The sequence below is a fragment of the Hetaerina americana genome, unplaced genomic scaffold (genome assembly GCF_022747635.1).
Source record: "Hetaerina americana unplaced genomic scaffold, ioHetAmer1.1.p SCAF_2, whole genome shotgun sequence".
NCBI lineage: Eukaryota > Metazoa > Arthropoda > Insecta > Odonata > Calopterygidae > Hetaerina > Hetaerina americana.
This window is the reverse complement of record NW_027286763.1, coordinates 87,106,690-87,128,178: the sequence shown is the minus strand read 5'-3', so window position 1 is coordinate 87,128,178 and position 21,489 is coordinate 87,106,690. Positions and strand designations below refer to the sequence as shown.

The 21,489-nt window shown below is 40.0% G+C and overlaps 1 long non-coding RNA gene across 1 annotated transcript in view; it reads right to left on the bottom strand.

Moving 5' to 3' along the window:
- Positions 1 to 435: 435 nt before the first annotated feature.
- LOC139688272 (uncharacterized) overlaps positions 436 to 21,489 on the bottom strand; it is an 89,753-nt gene continuing 68,699 nt past the window's right edge. The window contains exons 3-6 of the long non-coding RNA XR_011700732.1: positions 8,404 to 8,571; positions 7,089 to 7,222; positions 5,627 to 5,730; positions 436 to 531 (exon numbers count right to left, since the gene is read on the bottom strand). This is a non-coding gene — a long non-coding RNA (uncharacterized lncRNA). The remainder of the gene's footprint in view (positions 532 to 5,626; positions 5,731 to 7,088; positions 7,223 to 8,403; positions 8,572 to 21,489) is intronic.

Sequence of the window (21,489 nt, the reverse complement as noted above, 5' to 3'; positions counted from 1 at the left end):
CTGGTTCCCCAAGTCCTGGTAATCCATGAATTCCACACGCCTATAACCTTATTTCGGGGGCTGAACTCTCGCCCAACGAGACCAACCTTCGAGTTGATTATTCTGGATAGATTTTCTTTGGGGGCGTGGTTTTTTTCAGTCCCGGTGGCGGATTGACGTCAGCGGAATTCTAAATAACGAGGGTTTTACGGAGGCCATGGCAGGAGATATCGATGCTCGCTTTGAATTGGAATTTGAGAGATCTAGAGGCGACTTTCTGCCTCAGGGGATGAGCGAACGTGCGTGGTCACCCTTGACATTGAAACCCAAAGCGAATGCTCTCCTTCGAGAACTCCTCCGTTGGTCATTTATGACCCTGCGACAAGGATACCAAATGAACGTTAAGTAATGCAAATTGGGACCAAAATAGATACATAGATAAAGTAGAGTACTTGCCTATTTTCCCGAACGGGACGTTCTCGCAGGCGTATAGTGTCAGGTAGGTTGCAGCAACTCCATCGATGATATAATAGTTGGCTGTCTTGCTCGAAACTACAACAGTGGATAAACATTTCTTAATAAATGAAACAGTTTCTGGCGTCACTTGATGAAAAATCTTCACATTGAAATTGAAAATAGACAACTTGACCTATCAACTTGAAATTTTTGTTATTTACTGCCTGGGTTTCGTTATGGCATAACATCATCATCATCATTACCCGATGATGTTATACCATCACGAAACCTAAGTAGTAAATAAAAAAAATGTCAATGGGGAAAAGCCAAGTTATTTATTTTTAATTTCAATTAATTAATCATTCAAGAAAGTGTTCCACTAAGTCGAGGGAAATTATTGCATTGAGAACTTAACAGCAGCATTGCAAAAAGTAAAAAAAAAACATCTTTGATCCTGTCCTCTTACTTACTCCGGCAATTAATAAGGCACGTATCAACAAATCTGCGTCATCATCAAGTTGGCTTAAAGTGAAACTTACCCAGTGCACTGCCTACATTCAGATAAATAAGTGGACCGTACTACCGATGCGTTTTACTTAAAAAATTATTGCGTTGGGAAACTGAATACATGCTTGTTTTTTTATTTTGAAGAATGAAGATTGGACAAAACGTAAGAAAGAGGGAATAATCGTCATGCCCTTCATAGCACGACCATGTGGAAAAAAACCTGCATGAGTGTTTCCCTGGACACCCCCCATACCCGAATGGAGACGTTACCGGCTCCACCATCCAAGACCACGCTCACCCGTCATCCCTCCCAGCAGTACGTAAGAGTTCCTTTCCTTTCCTTCCCTCCATAAACCCCTTGGGATATAGATACAGCAAAATAAGGCGGAATTTTGACTGAACTTTTATGTATTCACCCAGTAACGACTCAAATGGGTCTAAACGTGTTGTTGCACCATGAAGTTGTTCTTAGAAAGTGTGAGATAAGTAATATATCGACACTCATCTAATATGACCGATTTCCATCAAAACAATCCCGATTTAGCGGACGTAAATCCATCCGAACTCCGTCCATTTCCCCCCTCTGGCAAGCTTGTCCGAGTTTCAGTTGCCCACAGCAAGCATACTCGCAGAGCAAAAGCTTGGGTGCTCGTGATTATCCTTGCTCACATGTATTTCATGTAAATAATTCGGTATAAAATACCCAAACTTCACTGTTTTCGGAATAGTGCTGAATAAACAAAATAAAAATTTACGTAATGTGGTGGATCAAATCTGTGCCATTATTGCTTCGAGGAAGAAATAATTGAGGTGGTTTCCCGTTGCCTTCCTCAATAGCGTTTTTAACGTGACACCATCACTTACTGGACGCCCCACTGGGGTCAGAAGCCATTGCAGCCGCCTCACTGAGGAACAGACGCTGCGTGGACTACCTTTCGTCTGGCTCCTAACCTTCGACCTATCTGGCATGGGTGACCCTATCAGGAGCAATTATTATTACTCCCGCCAGCAGAGCTCTAGGGGTCATCGGAACATTATATATATATATATATATATATATATATATATATATATATATATATATATATATATATATATATATATATGCATGTATAAACCATAAACACAGTAATTAACCATAAGTTCGGTTTGATAGGTGATGGTAGAGTTCACCCAGAAGTAAGCCCAACGGCGTGTGAAATTCCCACAACAGGGTAGGAGGGCCAGTTTCTTTCCCTGTGCCGTATAAGGTCTCCCAGCAAGTTCTGGTACTTCAACAAATAGAGATGGTTCGGTGGCTAGCGTACTTGCTTTCCACCCAGAGGGCCTGCGTTCGAATCCTAGAAGATGGAATATCTTATTGAGTGGTAACTTGAGGTGCTTTGTGGTGAGTACTTTCAAGGAGTATGCCGTCCGTTGGACTCCTTGGCCCCCTTCGTAGTAGTAGTTTTGAGGGGAGGCGACCGACAGCTAAGGTCATTTGCGCCATAGGGGAAGGACAGGAAAGGATGAAGGGTGGAGAGAAACCCGGCGTCGGCATTAGCCTACTCTTTACGAAAGGCGCCAAGGGGTCCGCGGCTTAACGTCCCATCCGACGGACGGCGTACTCACCCAAAGTGCCCTCCACAAAGCACCTCACGTAGGGATCGAGATACCTCTGAAAAATATTCAACACCGCCGGGATTTGAACCCGCGCCCTCAGGGTGGGAAGCCAGTACGTTAGCCCCCGCACCATCTCGATCCCCCCCCCTTCGTTAAAATTCGACTGGCACCGGGTCTCTCTCCACCCTTCCTCTTTTCTCATCCAAACCTTATGGCGCAAATGACCTCAGCTGTCGGTCGCCTCCCATAAATCTACTATTATTAAGGGTTCTAACTGGTAGCTCGTTCATTATATATATTATTTGTAGGATACTACCTTGATCAAAAAGTTCCCGGAATAACCACCGTGTGGCGCTCCCATCGTTCCGATTTGAGTTCTGTTTTTTTTGTTAAATTGGTACATCTGTTGTTGATATTCCCTTTAAATCTTAGTGTCATAACTTGACATTTGCAAAAGTTACGTAGCCAAGAGTACATCTATCTCTGTGTGTGTTGGCGATTTTTTACAATTTCAGAAATGGATTTAAATTTGCAACAACGAACTTGTATTAAATTTTGCGTAAAAAACGGATTTAGTGGCGCACGGACGTTGGAAATGTTGGAAAAGTGTTTCGGCAACGATTCTCTAAAAAAACGGTCGTTTACCAGTGGCACGAGCGGTTCAGAAGTGGTCGTGAGTCAATCGAAGATGATGAACGCAGTGGCAGACCATCGACATCGAAAGTCGGTGAAAAAATTGATAAAGTAAAAGAAATGTTGGTCAATAACCGCAAATTAACCATCAGAGAAATAGCGGAGGACTTGAACATTGCCTATGGATCCGCCCAAGACATTGTGGTTAATGATTTGGGTTTCCGTCGTGTAGCAGCAAAGTTGGTGCCGAAAGACCTCAATTTCATGCAAAAAAGAGACCGTGTTGACGTCGCAAAAGACATGATTTGCGAGGCCCACATTCATCAAAAGGATCATTACTGGAGACGAGACGTGGGTTTATGAGTACGACACGCAATCCAGACATCAGGCAAGTGAATGGCGTTCACCAAATGAGCCGAGACCAAAAAAACCACGTCGTTTTCAGTCAAAAAAGAAGGCAATGCTGACGGTTTTCATGGATTACAACGGTGTAGTGCATCATGAATTTTTGCCAGAAGGCCAGACAGTAAACAAAGAGTATTATTTGGGCGTTATGAGACGTTTGCGTGAAGCAATTCGCCGAAAGAGACCAGAAATGTGGGCAGAAAACTCGTGGATTTTGCACCATGATAACGCACCGTCGCACAGTGCTATCATTATTCGTAATTTTTTGACGAAAAATGCAACAAATACCATCCAACAGCCACCGAATTCACCTGATTTGGCTCCCTGTGACTTCTTTCTGTTCAATCGAGTTAAAAAACCATTACGGGGAACGCGTTTTAGCAGCCGAGAGGAAGTAATGGAAAAATCGCAGGAAGCATTGATGGACATACCGAAAACCGAATATAAAAAATGTTTCGAGGATTGGATCAAGCGCTGGCATAAGTGTGTTGCAGTCGATGGGGATTACTTTGAAGGGGACAATATAGATTTAGATGAATAAACTTGTATTTTTAATTTTCTGAATAAATTCCGGGAAATTTTTGATCAAGGTAGTATTTGTAATATAATCGAAGTGGACTAATGCACAAAGCAGACCCGGGGGACAACATTCCTTCTTTTTCTTTGATAGAACAGGTCAATTTTCACCGTCATTCTTTTCAGTTAGTTTCTTTTTCTGTGCTTCACTTCTGGCTATGGCTTTCTTGGAATATTTGGTACCCGAAAAATTACAGAGCTTGTGTGGAGCCGAGGGTGCCCATTGGGGCCTGGTCGGGAAGCGAACCCTGGCCCTCCGGTCAGTAGTACAATGCTCTACCCCTGGACTACTGCCACCATATATATATATATATATATATATATATATATATATATATATATATATATATATATATATATATAATATATATATGCTGCACACTCACACACAATGTGAAATTCACACATCAGGGTAGGAGGGCCAGTTCCTTTCCCTGTGTGATGTTTCCCTTACCTGTATATGGTCTCTCAGGAAGTTCTGGTACATAAACAAATAGAGATGGTACGGTACGTAGCATACTTGCTTTCCACCCTGAGGGCCTGCGTTCGAATCCTAGAGATGGAATATCTTTTTCAGTGGTACCCCCCCTACTTGAGGTGCTTTGTGGAGAGTACTGTAAGAGAAAATGCCATCTTTCTGACCTCTTGGCCCCTTTCGTTAAGAGTAGACTAATGCTAGCATTGGGGCTCTCTCCACCCTTTCTCATCCAACCCTTATGGCGCAAATGACCTCAGCTGTCAGTCACCTCCCCTATGTCTACAATGACTCTTGAGGGATCTAACTCGTAGTTTGTTTATTATATTTTCTTCCTTAGCATATTTGTAATAGACTAAGGCACAACCCCAAACCGGGTGACAATATTCCTCCTTTTTCTTAAATGGAACAGGCCAATTTTCACCGTAATTCTTTTCTGTTAGTAATTTTTGAACAATAGCATTCAATTTTACTGTGCGTGTTGTTTGGCTATTGGTCTCTGATAATCTTTGCTTTCAAACAAATTTCACTCAGGACTATTATTTCACTAAGCAGTTGGACAATACATAACCACTCTCTTCGCGCCGTTGGGTTTAGTATTAGGTGAGCAATTATCAAACCGATTTCAAATTGCCTTTCTCAGGAGTGATTTTAACGTGACAACATCACTCAAACGGCCGCGCCACTGGGGTCAAGACGCCTTTTCAGATGCCTCACTGAGGAACATACTCGGCGGGGAGGGACAACCAACTACTACTACTCATCTGGCTCTTACCCATCCACCCACGGTTTTGAAATAATAAAGCGCGATTTGTTTCTGGCACGTGGAAAACCATGGTTCGAATTAACTGACCCGGAGGAATGATCATTGCTCCCTCAGGCACAGCCTTAGGATACTCGTCCAGAAGACTCAAGCCCTATTACCTCGTCAAGGCTGAAGTCCACGGAGAGGCGGTGGACTAACGCTAATTAAATAAAGAGGTGGATACTTACAAAAGCTTGACACCATAAAGGTGAGGTAAGATCCCGCAACGGTTACCGCCCCGCTACCTCCTCCAGGGGTGACAGTACCAATGACGTTCACAGCTTGACCAGTTCTGTAACGAAAGTCGCGTAGACAGAAGACAAGACTAATGCCAACTAGGGTGTTACAACAAGTAGCTCTTCAAATTGCGTCGTATCTCGAGGTAATAGGCGTCATCTATGGGGCTTTCCAATCCTTAGGAAATTTACACTCTGAGAGGGATTGATTAAATGGGATATAATTATCCCATACACTCTGAGAGGGATTGATTAAATGGGTTATAATTATCCCATTTAATCAATCCCTCTCAGAGTGTAAATTTCCTAAGGACAACAATGACGCTATTCCTTCCTGCGATAACAGTTATATTTTACTATCATAAGACCCTCACGGTAATTGCAAATTATGGGCGTTTTGGCCTGAATTCAACAAAATCAACAAAAATGTACTCAAGAGACGGAAAAATCATAATACTTTCCCAAACGATATAACGTGACGTAAATTAATATTCTGATGCATGGGCACTGCATGAAAAAGTTAAAAACAACTCGGGGGGGGGGGGGGGTCGCTTTATAAATGTCCGGTGGGCCTGTTTATCAAAGCTACTCGTATATTTCAACTTATGTTTTCGTACATTGACCATAACAAATAATTATTCTTCGAACAACAAAAACCGTTATGATAGTCGCCACATGTGTATAATTCGCCTCAAACAATTAAGAAAGCGTACATTACGCAAAAGATTTATTTCATAAAACATTTTAATTGCCCTGTAGGGTTGAGATACACAGCCCTGGTTTCTTCAAACGAATATAAGGAAACTAAGAAGAGACGTTATAATGAAATATGTGAATCATTATTCGATTTTATTTCGGGAAGTAATTACTTCATTTTACGTATAGCATTGTGGAGGATTGTGATCAGTAAAAGATAGGGGGGTATGGATAGATATATTATTTAATTTTTCTCATTTTTCACGATTATTTTTCGGTCTTCGATTGGCGTTGATTTCCTGTCATTAATTTTAAAATACCATTGATCTCATAATGATTTCCCAATAATCGGTGTTCCTCCGCATAATTCGAACCACCCTATTATTTTTTTGTTTGAAACGTAATGTTAGGCGAGATCGCCTTGTACTGCTCAAGGCGGCCCAATTAAACTCCAGACATAAACGTAAATTCAGAATAACACTACACATTCACGTTTCAATGAGTTACCGAGTCGCGGATGGAAAGCCAGAATATTATCACAATATACCTGGCAGCATACAATGGATGAAATTCAGATTAGTACCTACATACTGTTACAGTTAGATATTTCTTGTCAGTAAACGTACCATTCAAATAAAAAAATAAATATAAGTATTTATTAATGAATACACTATCCCACTTACAAGCATATGTTTGCGCAATGATGGATGTTACTCACAATTTATTTTGCGCCGTAACCCTTAAGCTGTAGAGGACCATGGAATTAACAGTCGTGAGGATGTAAAGTGTGCATTGCCAATTGTGTATATGGATAGTTGGAGTCCGGGCATACTCCCTCCATGTGATCGCCATCTGCCGAGAAGAAAATCAAGCAGGAGGAATAATAAGCAAGACAAATATGGCTGAGCAAAATATATTAATATATACATTAACATTTGAGTCATTTTTAAAATCGTCCAGCATTCAAACCAGTACCACTGATTTAATTTCCGAATATAAAATACGCGTGCCACTTCTGGCATCACTTTTTGAAAATGTCTGCTATTCATGAAGACAGAACAAATAACTCTAAGTTTTCACACTGTATTTTTTTTAATTCAATCGAAAATGATTTCGATAAATTGTATCATTAACATGAGTATCATGGCCAATGCAAGAAATATCTTGCTAAGTTGTTATTATGTGCCTTGATAATGACACAAGTTTTTGAAACCATCGTTTTTGTTTTTTAAGAGTGTGAAAATTTGCTTATCGAATGGGTCCGTCTATTTTTTGATACAGAGTCAAAATTTAATAAGTTACAGGACAAACAAAATTTTTTAAATCCATTCGAACTCCTCAATAGCAGTAAATAGTTCCATATAAGGGATTTATGAAAACATTAAGGCAAAAATGAAAGTGAATGGAGTCACACTGGCTTGAAATAAACCACGATGTTAAAAACAATCACGCGCAATGTTACCACTATCGTTCATTATGTTTGTGCTAGATTTGTGAAAGATGAATGCTTGGGTAGTACACGAGATGATTTGTAACGTTAATTTAAACGTGTCAAGTATTTAAAGATGACGGAGGTATTCCATTAATTTTAAAGCGACTGATATAGATGGAAAGAAGAGGTTGTGTAGTTTCGCCTCACCATAGTGAAGGCAAGAATAGCAACGTGCTACCTTAAAACTGTACCAATAATATTTATTTTACAATATTATGTCAGCGGAGGAGTGTTACCATAAGTTTATAGATCGCTTCAATAAGTTTGAGACGTTTTACATCCATAGTATATTATAAGAGACACGCCCGAAAAAATGGTAATTTTAAAAAACAAAGAAGATCTGAATCATTTTAAATACTAGTGCAATTACCTATCTTAGAAACTATCCCTTTAAATTCAATTATTTCGTGTAATGATGATGACATGCTGAATATACGCGAACACTTTCGTCGACAATACTAGTATAAACCACGCTGGGCTCTGCTTGTGAACTAACATTAACAGGCGATGAATGCTGACTTAGGCACGGAACAATACTCACCGCGTCAAAATTTAAACCGGTGACTGAAGTGACCGTGGGACAACTGCCGAAGCTAAATTTCTGCCCATAGCAAGGGCATGTGAGTAGAGCCAAAAGGAAAATAAATTCCATGCGTTCTCTCCGAGGCATGATGACGCAATTACCGTCGAAGACGAGTCAATTTGGATCCTGGAACGAAATAAAATAACCAATGATTGAATAAGACATACCATTTCCCTCTGTTGCAAAAATAACAGTCAACAGAACGGGTCAATGTGAGAGCGAAGGATATAAAACATTGAAACGAGATGAAATAAAAGGAAAATCCGTACCATATTTCTGGAAAAACGAGATTCGAGGAATACCAATGAAAGCGGGTATATAATCTGATATTTAAACATTTCACTGGAGACAAGGAGTAACTAAAAGCTTATCAAGGCCAATATAATTTGTTGTCTCCGGCGTAACTTTATGGAATTTGCACAACATATTGAAATGACATGAAATTATTTACTTTGTTATTCCACACTCTTTATTTTAAAAAAGACGACTCAGGTTTCGACGTTGAACGTCATCATCAGGTGATTATGACGTTCAACGCACGTTCACGCTCTGATGATGACGTTCAACGTCGAAACCTGAGTCGTTTTTTTTAAATAAAGTGTGTGGAATTACAAAGTCAATAATGTCATTTCATTTCAAGGCCAATATGTTCATTATACCTACGCTAGGAAGCGGAAGAAAACGGTATCGAAACAGACCGAAAGCTTAAAGGAGTCTTTCTAATGTTACGTGAGGAGAGGTCTTTGAAAATCACAGGAAAAAATAATATCTTTAAATGGAACATATATTAGCATGAAAGGTTACTGAGGGCTATTATGAACAAATCAGAATTAAGATGAAGTTCTAGAGGAGAATGAATACAGAGGAATTCCAGGGACAAATTACGAGAAGCAAACAATTACAAAAAATATGAAAACATCAATATGGATAGATCTAACAAGGGCTGCTACAAAGGAACAATAGTATCAATTACTTCAACTGATTAACAATAAGAAAGTCATAGAGGAAGGAAGGTAATCAATGGGAGTATAACCGCTGATATTTCCATAGGTGGTCGCTCCAATGGTAGTAAAGATTAGGCATAAGAGATATTTAATAAATGATCTGCATTTTTTCCAAAAAAAAATAAAAAATAATGACAAAATTAATTACTCCAAAATATCTATAATTTAGCGAGGTGGAGCAATCGCAGCGATGAGAGAATATTAGCATAAAGGATCATCGAATATAATCAGGAAGTCTTCGAATTCTTCGTGGACGGAATAGAGAGGCCAAAATTGATGGAGGCATTGCGAAATATGGGAGTAAAGCGGAAGGATTACCGACTTATTCGACACTTGTGCATGGACCCAAAGGCACATTTTAAGGGTAACACGAGAATCAGGATGGGCAATGATTGGTAGGGGATTGAGTTAGGGATCCGGTTAAGGAGCCGGTATTTTTCAACACACACGTGTATACGCTGGGGAGATGTTAAGGATGGCCTGGGAAGGACTTGATCTGGGCATAAAGGTGAGTGACGAGATGATTAAGTCAGTTAGGTTTGCAGATGATCAAGAAAGAGTGAGTTATACAGCCAAGGGATTGCAGTTATTATGTATTGAGTGCTTTGCGGGTACAATGTGGGAGGCATGGGATGAAGATTAACCATAAGAAAACAAAAGTAAAGAGATTCTCGAGAAGTCGGAATTGATTAAAAATTGTCAATTTTCCACAAAATAAAATTTGATGCGATCGGTTTCAATGCAACTTAACATTCCAGTTTAAGGTTTAACTTTGTGGAATTCCTTCATTATGAAGGTAAAAAGAAACTTTACCCTTCCACAATAAAGATTTAATATTTCACCAATGAAATATTAAATCTTTACTGTGAAAGTGTAAAGTTTCTTTTTACCCTCAATGTAACTACATCATCATCATCAGCAGTTACATTGAAACCGGTCGCATTAAATTTTATTTTGTGGAAAATTGCCAATTTTCAGTTAATCGTGATATTCCACCTGATATCACGCCTGAAAGTCTCTTTTTATTAGAGAAGTAGGAAAGTACAAGTATATTAACCATTAGAATGAAAGTAAATAAACTTGAACAGGCGAAGTACTTCATGTATTTGGCAAGTATATTAGATAGAAATGGACATAGCAGTCAATGGGGACATTAAGGGAATAAATGCGTTAGCGAAAGAGGTATTTGCTAGAGGAAGAGAATTAGTGACGAGTACACTTGAGTAAAGATGTAAAGCAAACATCAGAAAAGACTTTAAATGTGGTGCGTGGTGCTTTATGGATCTGAGATCTGTTTTTGGTTCGATTAGATATAAGAACTGATCACGCCAAGCAATTTTCTTCTGATTCAAATACCAAATTGTGAGTGTCCTTTCTTTGTGTTTCTATATTCTAAAAATCTAAATCTGTGTTTTTACATATTTGTGCGTCGCCGAAGAGCGTTCCATTTCGAAGATGTTTTATATATATATATATATATATATATATATATATATATATATATATATATATATATATATATATATATATATATATTATTTAGCAGATTCACGCCACATCCTTTTTCCACTGTATTTACGACTAAAATTATACTTCCTGTGTACCACGAAGGTCTAATTAAATAAAGGATGGCAACATTGCTGGCGGCTGTAAATGAATTATTTAGCATAAATAAGCTTCGAACAAAAAGTACAATACCGTAAATAAGACCAAATAAAATATTAGGTGGATTAAGGTTTTTGAATGCATACAAGGGTTTAAGCATCGGAAGTATGCCGATGGTGTTCAAGTCCCGGTCAAGGAAATATTTATGCACTTGTGATCTGCTCGATTTCGCCTTCACCACCTCTCCTGCTGTATATAAAAAACCATAAAAAATTTTATCACACCTTATTTATATAATATATATATATATATATATATATATATATATATATATATATATATATATATATATATATAAAGACGCAGGTATACATGGAAAATGCCAGGTGACTCAGGAAGATATCAGCTAGATTATATCCTGGTTAGACACAGGTTTAGGAACAGTGTGATAAATTCCCACAGCTTCCCGGGAGCGGATACGGACTCAGACCACAATTTAGTGGTTATGAAATGTAGCTTACGTTTCAAAAAGATAAGGCAGGGGCGGCGAGTTAGAAAATGGAATGAGGAAGCATTAAATGGGTTGAAAAGGAAGGAATACAAACAGGCGGTAGAGAAAATCATGGAGGATGGTAAAGGGCTTAGTACTATCGAAGAAAAATGGGAAATGATCAAGAAAGGGTTGTCTAAAGCCGCAAAAGACACTATTGGAACCGTTAAGGCTAATAGGACTAGGAAACCATGGATCACGGATGAGATGATTACAAAAATGGATGAGCGGCGAAAATGGAAGAATATAAATACAGAATTAGGCAAAATGAAGTACAAAGAATTAAACAATAAATTGAGGCGGGCAACAAATAAAGCAAAGGAAGCATGGTGGAAGACGCAGTGCGAGGATATGGAAAGTCTGCAGAGGAAGGGTGAAATCGGTGCGCTGTACAGCAAAGTTAAATCGTTATCGGGAAGTAAGAGAGGAAGAGCTATGCTAACAGTGAGAGATAAGGCGGGTAAGGTAATAGTTGACGCAGGAAAGATCCAAGAGAGATGGAAGGAGTATATAGAAGAACTGTATAGTAAAGAACTCAGACCAACAAAGTTAGACATTGAAAAAGAAAATGACGTAGAGGAAGACAGCTTAGGTCCAGGCATACTAGACAATGAGATGGAAAGGGAATTAAGGGAGATGAAACTAAATAAGGCCGTGGGGGTGGATAACATTCCCGTGGAACTTTTGAAATGCTTAGGAAAATGTGGGAGGGAGAGGCTATATGGACTGATCCGTAGTATTTATGAGGAAGGAATCTGGCCGGAAGACTTTGTGAGATCAGTTTTAGTTCCTATTCCGAAAAAGGTAAAGGCCACGTCATGTGAGGACTATAGGACAATTAGTTTGATATCCCACGCAGCTAAGGTTTTTCTCAGGATCATAAACAAAAGGATAGAGAGTAGGGCAAATGATTACTTAGGGGATGATCAGTTTGGGTTTAGGAAGGGGAGAGGTACGCGTGATGCCATTGCAGTAATGAGATTATTAATCGAGAGGAATATAGAACACAACCAGGAGGTATTTGCCTGTTTCGTAGATTTCGAAAAAGCGTTTGATAGAGTGAATTGGGAAAAACTAATGAGTATTCTGCAGAAAATAGGAATAGATTGGAGGGAAAGGAGGCTAATCCGCAACCTGTACATGTCTCAGACTGCTCAGGTGCGGGTGGGAAACGGGGAGTCAGGATGGGCAGTGTTAGGAAGGAGTGTAAGCCAGGGTTGCCCATTATCACCATTGCTGTTCAACCTGTACGCAGAGGAAATGATCAAAGAGGCATGGGAAGAACTCGAGGTAGGAATGAAAGTGGGCGGGGAATCCGTAAAATCAGTTAGGTTTGCTGATGACCAAGCTTTAGTTTGTCAGTCAGCCAAGGGGCTGCAAGCATTGCTGAGTGAATTGGAAATTCAGTGCGACAGGTATGGGATGAGAATCAATATTAATAAAACAAAGGTTATGCGATTTTCTAGAAAGAAAAAGGCCAAGCTTAACATTAAAATAGGTGGGCAAAAAATAGAGCAGGTAGAACAGTTTACGTATCTCGGTAGTGTTTTGGACCAACAAGGTCAAAGTAGTAGGGACGTAAGGAGAAGAATTGCGCTAGACAAAGAGGCTTTCACAAGGAGGAGGGAGTTGATGACGGGGACGTTGAGTAAGGATGTTAAGAAAAGACTCGTAAAAACTTTGATATGGAGCGTAGCTATGTACGGTGCGGAAACGTGGTCATTGAAGCAGGAGGATAGACGTAGATTGGAGGCTTTTGAAATGTGGGTGTGGAGAAGAATGGAGAAGGTGAAATGGACAGAGATGAAAACAAATGAGGAAGTACTTGGTATGGTGGGCGAAGAGAGGGGTTTGTTGGGAGCAATCCTATGGAGGCAGGAAAAGTGGATGAAGGGGGTGTTGACCGGCAGTGGGATATTGAAGACTGTGATAGAGGGTAGAATGTTGGGCAAAAGAGGAAAGGGAAGGAACAGGATAGGGATGTTGGACGGGATGAAGGGAGGAAGAAAGTACTCAGAGATGAAGAGGGACCTGATTTAGAGTAGGATGATGGATTTTGTGTTTTGTTAGGAGTAATAAAATATTTGTTTGGTAGTTGTGTCCATCCAAAAACCTACCTTAACCGGTAGATTACCTTAAAAAAAAAAATATATATATATATATATATATATATATATATATATATATATATATATATATATATATATACAACGTGCGATCAAAAAAAGACCGGACTGATTTTATTCTGCGCAAACCGTTCAACGGATCAAAACGAGACTCAGTGCGATGTCAGATGTATCTAGCTATACATCTGGCAACTAAAACGAGAGGTCTTGCGTTTGTTTACGTCCAGTCGTTACGCAGCAGCAGCGGTATGTGTCTTAATCTCTTCGTCGTCGCAAGCAACGGCAGCAATGAAGGAGCTCGAGGCACAGCGTGTGTGCGTGAAATTTTGTTTTAAAGTTGGCAAAAGTGCTACGGAGACATTTGTAATCATTCAGTAAGCCTTTGTTAATGTAGCTATGAGTCGAAGGCAGCGTTTTGAGTGGTACAGTCGTTTTAAATCAGGCAGAACCTCGACAGATGAAGATTCGCGAACGGGGTGGCCTTCAACTTCGACAAACCCCAACCATATCAAATTTGTGAACGATTTGTTTCGGGCAAATCGCCGTTTAACTGTTAGGGAGATAGTCGAGGAAGTGAACATTAGTTTTGGATCCTGTCAGGCAATTTAGACGGACGTTTCTAGCATGACGCGGGTCGCATCAAAGTTCGTCCCGCGGGTGCTGACTGATGAACAGAGACAAAAACATGTGGGCATTTGTCAGTAACTCCTGGATCAAGCCAATGCTGACCCAGAGTTTCTTAAAACCATCATAACCGGTGACGAAACCTGGGTTTACGGCTATGATGCTGAGACAAAGGTCCAGTCTTATCAGTGGAAGGCTCCTCATTATCCGCGACCAGAGAAAGCTCGCATGTCCCGGTCCAATGTGACGGTCATGCTTGTGTGTTTCTTCGATTGGGAAGGGCCGATTCATTACGAATACCTCCCTCAAGGTCAAACCGTCAACAAAGATTCTACTTAAAGGCTATGAAGAGGCCGAGGATCGCAGTGAGCCGAAAGAGGCCGGACATGTGGAGAAACAATGCATGGCGTTTCCACCACGATAACGCGCGGGCACACACGGCGCTGATCGTGACAGAGTTTTTGCCAGAACCGGAACTTCCGTGATCCCGCAGCCACCCTACTCTGCAGAAGTGGCTCCATCAGACTTCTTTTCCAAAGTTAAAATCAACAAAGAAAGGGCGCCGATTTGACTCTATTGCGGACATTAAAACTAATTGTACGGCAGACCTGAAGAGGATCCCTGATGCGGCTTACCAGGCAGGGTTCGAGAGCTAAAGAAACATTGGCAAAGGTGTGTCGTCAGCCAATGCATATACATTGAGGGCGACAAGTTCGATTAGGCTGCATCCGTCGAAATAAACAAGTTATGAAATCAGTCCTGTCTTTTATTGATCACACCTTGTGTGTGTGCGTGCGTGTGTATATATTTGTGTGTGTGTGTATATATATATATATATTGTTTTGTTTTTGTATATGTATTATATATATGTATATATATTGTATATACATATATATATGTATATATACAATATATATATATATAGTATATATACAATATATATATATATATATATATATATATATATATATATATATATATATATAACCATAAACACAGTAATCAACCCGAAGGTCGGTTTAGTAGGTGATAGTAGAGACCCAGTACTAAGCCCTATACGGCGAGTGAAAATTCACACATCAGGGTAGGGGGGCCAGTTGCTTTCCCTGTGCCGGTTATGGTTTCCCAGGAAGATCACTTCAGCTTGGGTGGAGCTGCAGGTGCCCAGAGTGCCTTGCCCGGGAATCGAACCCGGGACCCTCCAGTCAGCAATCCAACGCTCTACCCACTGGACTACCGCGACCCACATATATATATATATATATATATATATATATATATATATATATATATATATATATATATATATATATATATATATATATATATATATAATGGGCTGACACAACATAACACAAATAGAAAAGAATAGACACATATAAAAGAACACTTACACAGTAAATTGTTCGAGCTTTCGGCCCTCTCAGGGGCCTTCTTCAAGAGAGACTGAAAATATATTTTCAGTCTCTCTTGAAGAAGGCCCCTGAGAGGGCCGAAAGCTCGAACAATTTACCGTGTAAGTGTTCTTTTATATGTGTCTATTCTTTTATATTTGTGTTATGTTGTGTCAGCCCATTATTGTGCCGCTCGTATGAGTTTTTCCGGACAATCGTTATATATATATATATATATATATATATATATATATATATATATATACACACACAAATAAATATGATGATATATTGTATATGAAGTTAACACTAGCGGGCAAAGACAAAAACACAAAAAAGAAAAGAAACTCACTAGTTTTCGGATTTTTCCGGTGATCCAAGCCACCTTCCTCAAGGAAGAGAAGGAGGGAACTTTTTCGCTCCTTCCTTCTTTAACCTCCCGCTAGGCACTTTTTCCTCCACAGAGGAGTACGTATTTACCCCACATCTCGTGAATATGTTTGCACCTTCCCATGACCTCTGTGCATTGAAAATAACTGCACCAGAATTAATATTGCGGGAAAGTACATCAAAATTCTCCTATTTTTTTAATGAAGAGATGATGTTATTCACTTCATTAAGGTCACGTTTTTGTCACACGTGGGGCTATTAATTGGGAAGCATCAGAGAAATTAGGTAGCAATCTGGAGTAAAAATTTTAGGAGGGTACGGTCCACTCGAGTTTACTTCTGACCTCGAAAGATTTCCTATGCTTCCGTTTCCCCATCCCAATCGCAACAATAGACCGTTCGAACGAAGCAGGAGATTTTGACACCCGAACTGTTATATTTAAAAGTCCACATTTCTCTCGATAGATCCGCGAGCACAACAAAGGAAACATTTTGCGCCCCTCAATTTTGATAAATAGGACTGGTCGTCATCTGTGGTTCCTTTTTGGAGCACTCCATAAAAATAATTATAATTACCTTTAGTTGCAGAATGAGAACCTGGTTCCTCGCGCCACAAGCTCTCGGGGCGGTTCGTGAGAATGGCAAAAGAGAATTCTTCCGGAGAATTTAAAGGGCCCTTGGACCACACCGTCCTCCCCCCTTCCTCAGTCGGCCATTCCCCTGCTCGGTCCCCTCTCCCCGCAAGGAAGAATGGATCCCCGATGATGACCGCTCGTTCAGCGCCCCTCTCACGCCTGCACCGTTTCGTAACCTTGACTCTTGAAACCATGGCGCCTGAAAAATCAATCGAATCATCACTCGCTCCAGTGAAATCATTATCGAACGAGCAATTGTTTAGTCTCTCAAACCAAATGAGTAAGGTCTTTATTAATTTCTATGATAAAAAAATAAAGTTAGGATTGACCGACGCCACGTCATATTTCTATAACGTAAATCAATAGCAAGATTAACGATTATCATAATCACCAACATTACTGGCAAAATAGTGCTAGGTTTTATGATAGGTACAACCATGAGATTTGTTATTTAAAATAGTCTACAAGTACAAATGGACCATGTTCCTAGTTTTTTGGAAAAACTTTCTTGGCTCAATAGAGCCCTAAGGGCACTTTCTGACAGAGGTGGAAAACAGAACAGTTTTAGATTATCGCTCTATGTAATTAAATACGACATACAACTGAAAAGATCAAAGTTTTCAAGTCACTTAATTAGCCAAGAGAAAAGGGATGCCACATCGGCAGAATGGTTGGCCTTTGAAATTGGTAAAACGTATAGTAACCCAGTACTAAAAGCATTAGTAGCAGATTATCAACGACTTTTTTAAGAAGTTGGACAATTCTAAAAGCAGCTCGTACATTTTGCTTGGTTTCTTGATGAACCACTAATCGATAATTGTTGCCAGAAATCATTTTTGCACCTGCGACAGCATCCCTAGAGTGGAAATATGGGACGAGTTTTCAGAGCCATCCCCGCGGGCGACGAAGATCAGCTGCATACATACATATGAAGAAGCCGTCATTTTACACGCCCTCGAAATAAATGCGACCGCTTCATCTCAGATGAGCATTAGTTTTGTAGTGGAGGAGGTAAGGAAGGGGGCAGTGACCCATGACAAATCGTTTCAGTTCCTAGTTCATCGTTAAGGTCCTTTTGGGATCCGTCAAAGCAGGACTCGGGGAGGGGAAACGAGAAGTCTCCAAGGTAGAGGTAGGCGGGAGGGTGGGGCTTATAATCACCCGACCAATCGAAATGAGGAACCCGAGTGCTTTTTTAGATGCTAGATCGTTTCCCACGCTCCTTTCGGACCATTGATATATAACACCCAGGTCTCAGAGACGCGGTTCTGGGTTCGGGGACCTCACTATTATAGACGGCGATTTTTCTAGAGGAGTGTTCTAAGCGGAGAGCACTGTCATCTGCTGGTAGTGAATACCTACGTATATGTTCCTCCAATTGCGAATACTTGCATACTTTTTTAATGAATTACACGACCTCAACTTTATAACAAAGTTCTCGGCTAAATCTGGAATGAATGAAACGTATCGATAGGTCATTTACTATTGGTCTTATTCGTGAAATAGCTTACATGCCTTCTTTCCTTCTCGTTGACGTCTTCATTTGTGATTTACGTCATCCCAACTGCGCCAAAACAAATCTCCTGCTTCCTTGAGATGTTAATGGCAGATTCATCGAAAGCAAAAAACATAATTCTTAACGCTAGGCATCTCTGATTTTCTTATTTATAGCTCCTCGCGTGTTCGAGCCACTTGGCGTGCGGAGAAAAATTCTTATACCGTATTTCTCAAGGGAGGTTCGAGGGAGCATTCTTTTGGGGGGGGGGGAAGAATAATTATAAAGTTTTGTCATGATGTTATCAATGTTTTGTCCCGTTTGAATATAGTCGAGCGGCAGGTACGAATACCACATGAACCTTTTTTTAACTAATCACAAGTAAAAGTCACATCGTTTGTAAGCTCTGCGAGAAGAAAACCCGCATTTGGAGTATGCAGGTGGCTGTATTTCCTGGGCTATGTAAGTAGCTAGTAAATATGAGCTGGAACGCGAAATACTACACATTCTGAGCATGCCCTGGACACCACCGACGTTTGATGAGGGGACTCTTCGATCGGAATCCACTTTCTTACTAAATTACGGAAGGGAATTAAGAAAGAATGTATATATTTTATTGACCGCTGATAAGTTGAATACTTGTGTTGACGATAAACAATTCGCCCATTGTAAAAACAATTGGCATTTTCGCTTGACTGATTTTGTAATCATACTCCAAACAGATCGGAGGCCTTTGCAATAGCCATTTTATCAGAAAGATATGTTAAATCCTTTACTAAAAGGCAACCAGTTAATAGTACAGGTGTAGAAGCAAGCTCACTTAAAGCTTAAATTATTCACAATCAAGGAAATATTCTACAAAAAATTCAAGGGTCAAACAAGAGATAAATTCAGGTTGATAGAAAATTTGCCCCACCAACTTTGTATTAAGGCTTTGCGGAAATAAATTGACGCTTTATCTCCCTTAGGAACTCTGATAAGCTGATTTCATATACACCCCTTAGGAATGCTCCTATTACCAATACACAGTGTAAGGTGGATGCGAATGAAAATGTACTCCAAACAATGAAATTTTGTCAGACGCTAGACAAAATTAATGCCTTTGGATGCATTCATGATATGTAATTATATTAAAAAATTTTAATCCTGAATACAGAAAATAAAAGAAGATATGGTTAGTTTGTACAATGGTCTAATCTCAAAAATTCCAGATCCTCAAAGGTCGTGCATATCAATTTGAATGGGAGTACTCTCTTGGAATGCCATATGTTTTTTAAAAACAGATTTTAACCTAAAAAATAAGGTAAACCTTTGAGCGAAAGAGAAGGACCATCCACAATTCACACAATGTTTGCTAGGCAACATCCCCAACTTTCAATTAAATTGTGATATGCACCCACATAATACTCACCAGAAATTTAACATCCATGTTAATGATTACATGCTGATTGCCAAAGCGGCACACAGTTGCTTTCAGCTGACAACAGTTACCACAGTAAAAACCGATTTCAACAGAAAGCAACACATGCAGTGAAATCCTGAAGTATGCAATTTTCACAATCTTCAGATCATGAGAGCCTTCACACTGGAATATGAAATCAACCATTTCTTATACAAGAGGGCGATTCGAAAAGTAAAGTCTCCTATTTTGTTTTCACGAAAAATCAAATGTATTCTCAACTTTGCGTATATCCTTGGAAAGGCTGAGCATTCAGCTATTTTTCTACATAGTCGCCTTGACGATCAATCATTTTTTGCATTCTTGTAAGTAGCTTGTGAATATCGGCGTCGTACCTTTCTCCCGCCGCGTCGCGAAGCTAACTGACAACTGCTTCTCCGATATAAATTCATCGCCATTTAGTGCGAGCGTACGGTGAGAAGTGTATGGACATCAAAAACGTGCGGAAGTAGTGCAGGGAGTTTTTTGATGGCCGGTAAAACGTCTACGATGAGCAGCGGTCGGGGCGGCCGAGTATGCCGGTATCAACGGTGGCTCCAATTGATGAGATGTTGCGCAATAACCGGAGAATTACCCTTCATGAGATAAAGGAAGGCCTTAATGAAGAGAGTGGCTACTTCTCCGTGCAGAATATTGTGTCTGAGGTCCTCGGTTACAACAAGGTGTCTCACCAAAGGAGTGTGTTTGCATCATGACAATGCACGTCCACATGTGTCACATCATTCGACCATCCCACTCAATGAATTCAGCTGGGATATCATCGACCACCCTCATTACAGCCCAGACGTTGCCCCTGGCGGCTATCACTTGTTTCCCGCTCTCAAAAAACACCTCGGAGGACAGAAATTCAAGCGAGACGAGGAAGTGCAAGAAGCAGTCGTCAGTTGGCTACGTGACGCGGCGAGAAAGGTACGACGCCGGGATTAAAAATCTGCTTAAAAGGATGCAAAAAGTGATTGATCGCCAAGGTGACTATGTAGAAAAAATAGCTAAATGCTCATCCTTTCATACGATGTACACGAAGTTGAGAATAAATTTGATTTTTCATGAAAAAATATAGGAGATCTTACTTTTCGAATCGCCCTCGTATTAGGAATCTCTATTCCCATCTCGATTGAACTGAATTCGATGTTGCAGCAATTTCAGAATGCAAAATCATTCGCCTTGACTTGGGTTCAAAATAGGATCCCTCGATGTCTGAGTGCTGTAGTCAGTTATGCTCTTGAGGTGTCCTCTTACTCTCGGAGATTTTGGCTCTTGAAAGGAACAAAAGTTGTGATGAAATACCAAACATAAAATGTCACAGGCATTCTTAGTCGTGTACCACAGATCACGAGGTTAAAGCCAACTTTAAACTTTGGGGTGTTTCACTATTGACAAATTCAAGAAACTGCGAGAGATACTTCGGCAGTAACTTTTATGGAGTCATCCGCTTAATATGAATTACAATGCACACATTTTAGGGTGTAAAAATCATTTGCATTAACCAGGATTCAAATTCGGATCCCTCGATGTTTGAGGGATCCGCACAAACGAAAACGAGTTCATCCCCATTCTCATACTTTTAGAGGAAAAAGAAGGATAGAAATTTTATATTTTGCGCAATCACTTCCCATAAGCCCCGAATATATTACAAATTTAGTGCCCAGTAAATCATTAAGGAAGAAATGCCCCATAACGTACACAGCGCCGACGTAAGGGATATTGATAGCGAAACTATTCAATATTTATACTATGGAACAAACATGAATTGAAGATATCAA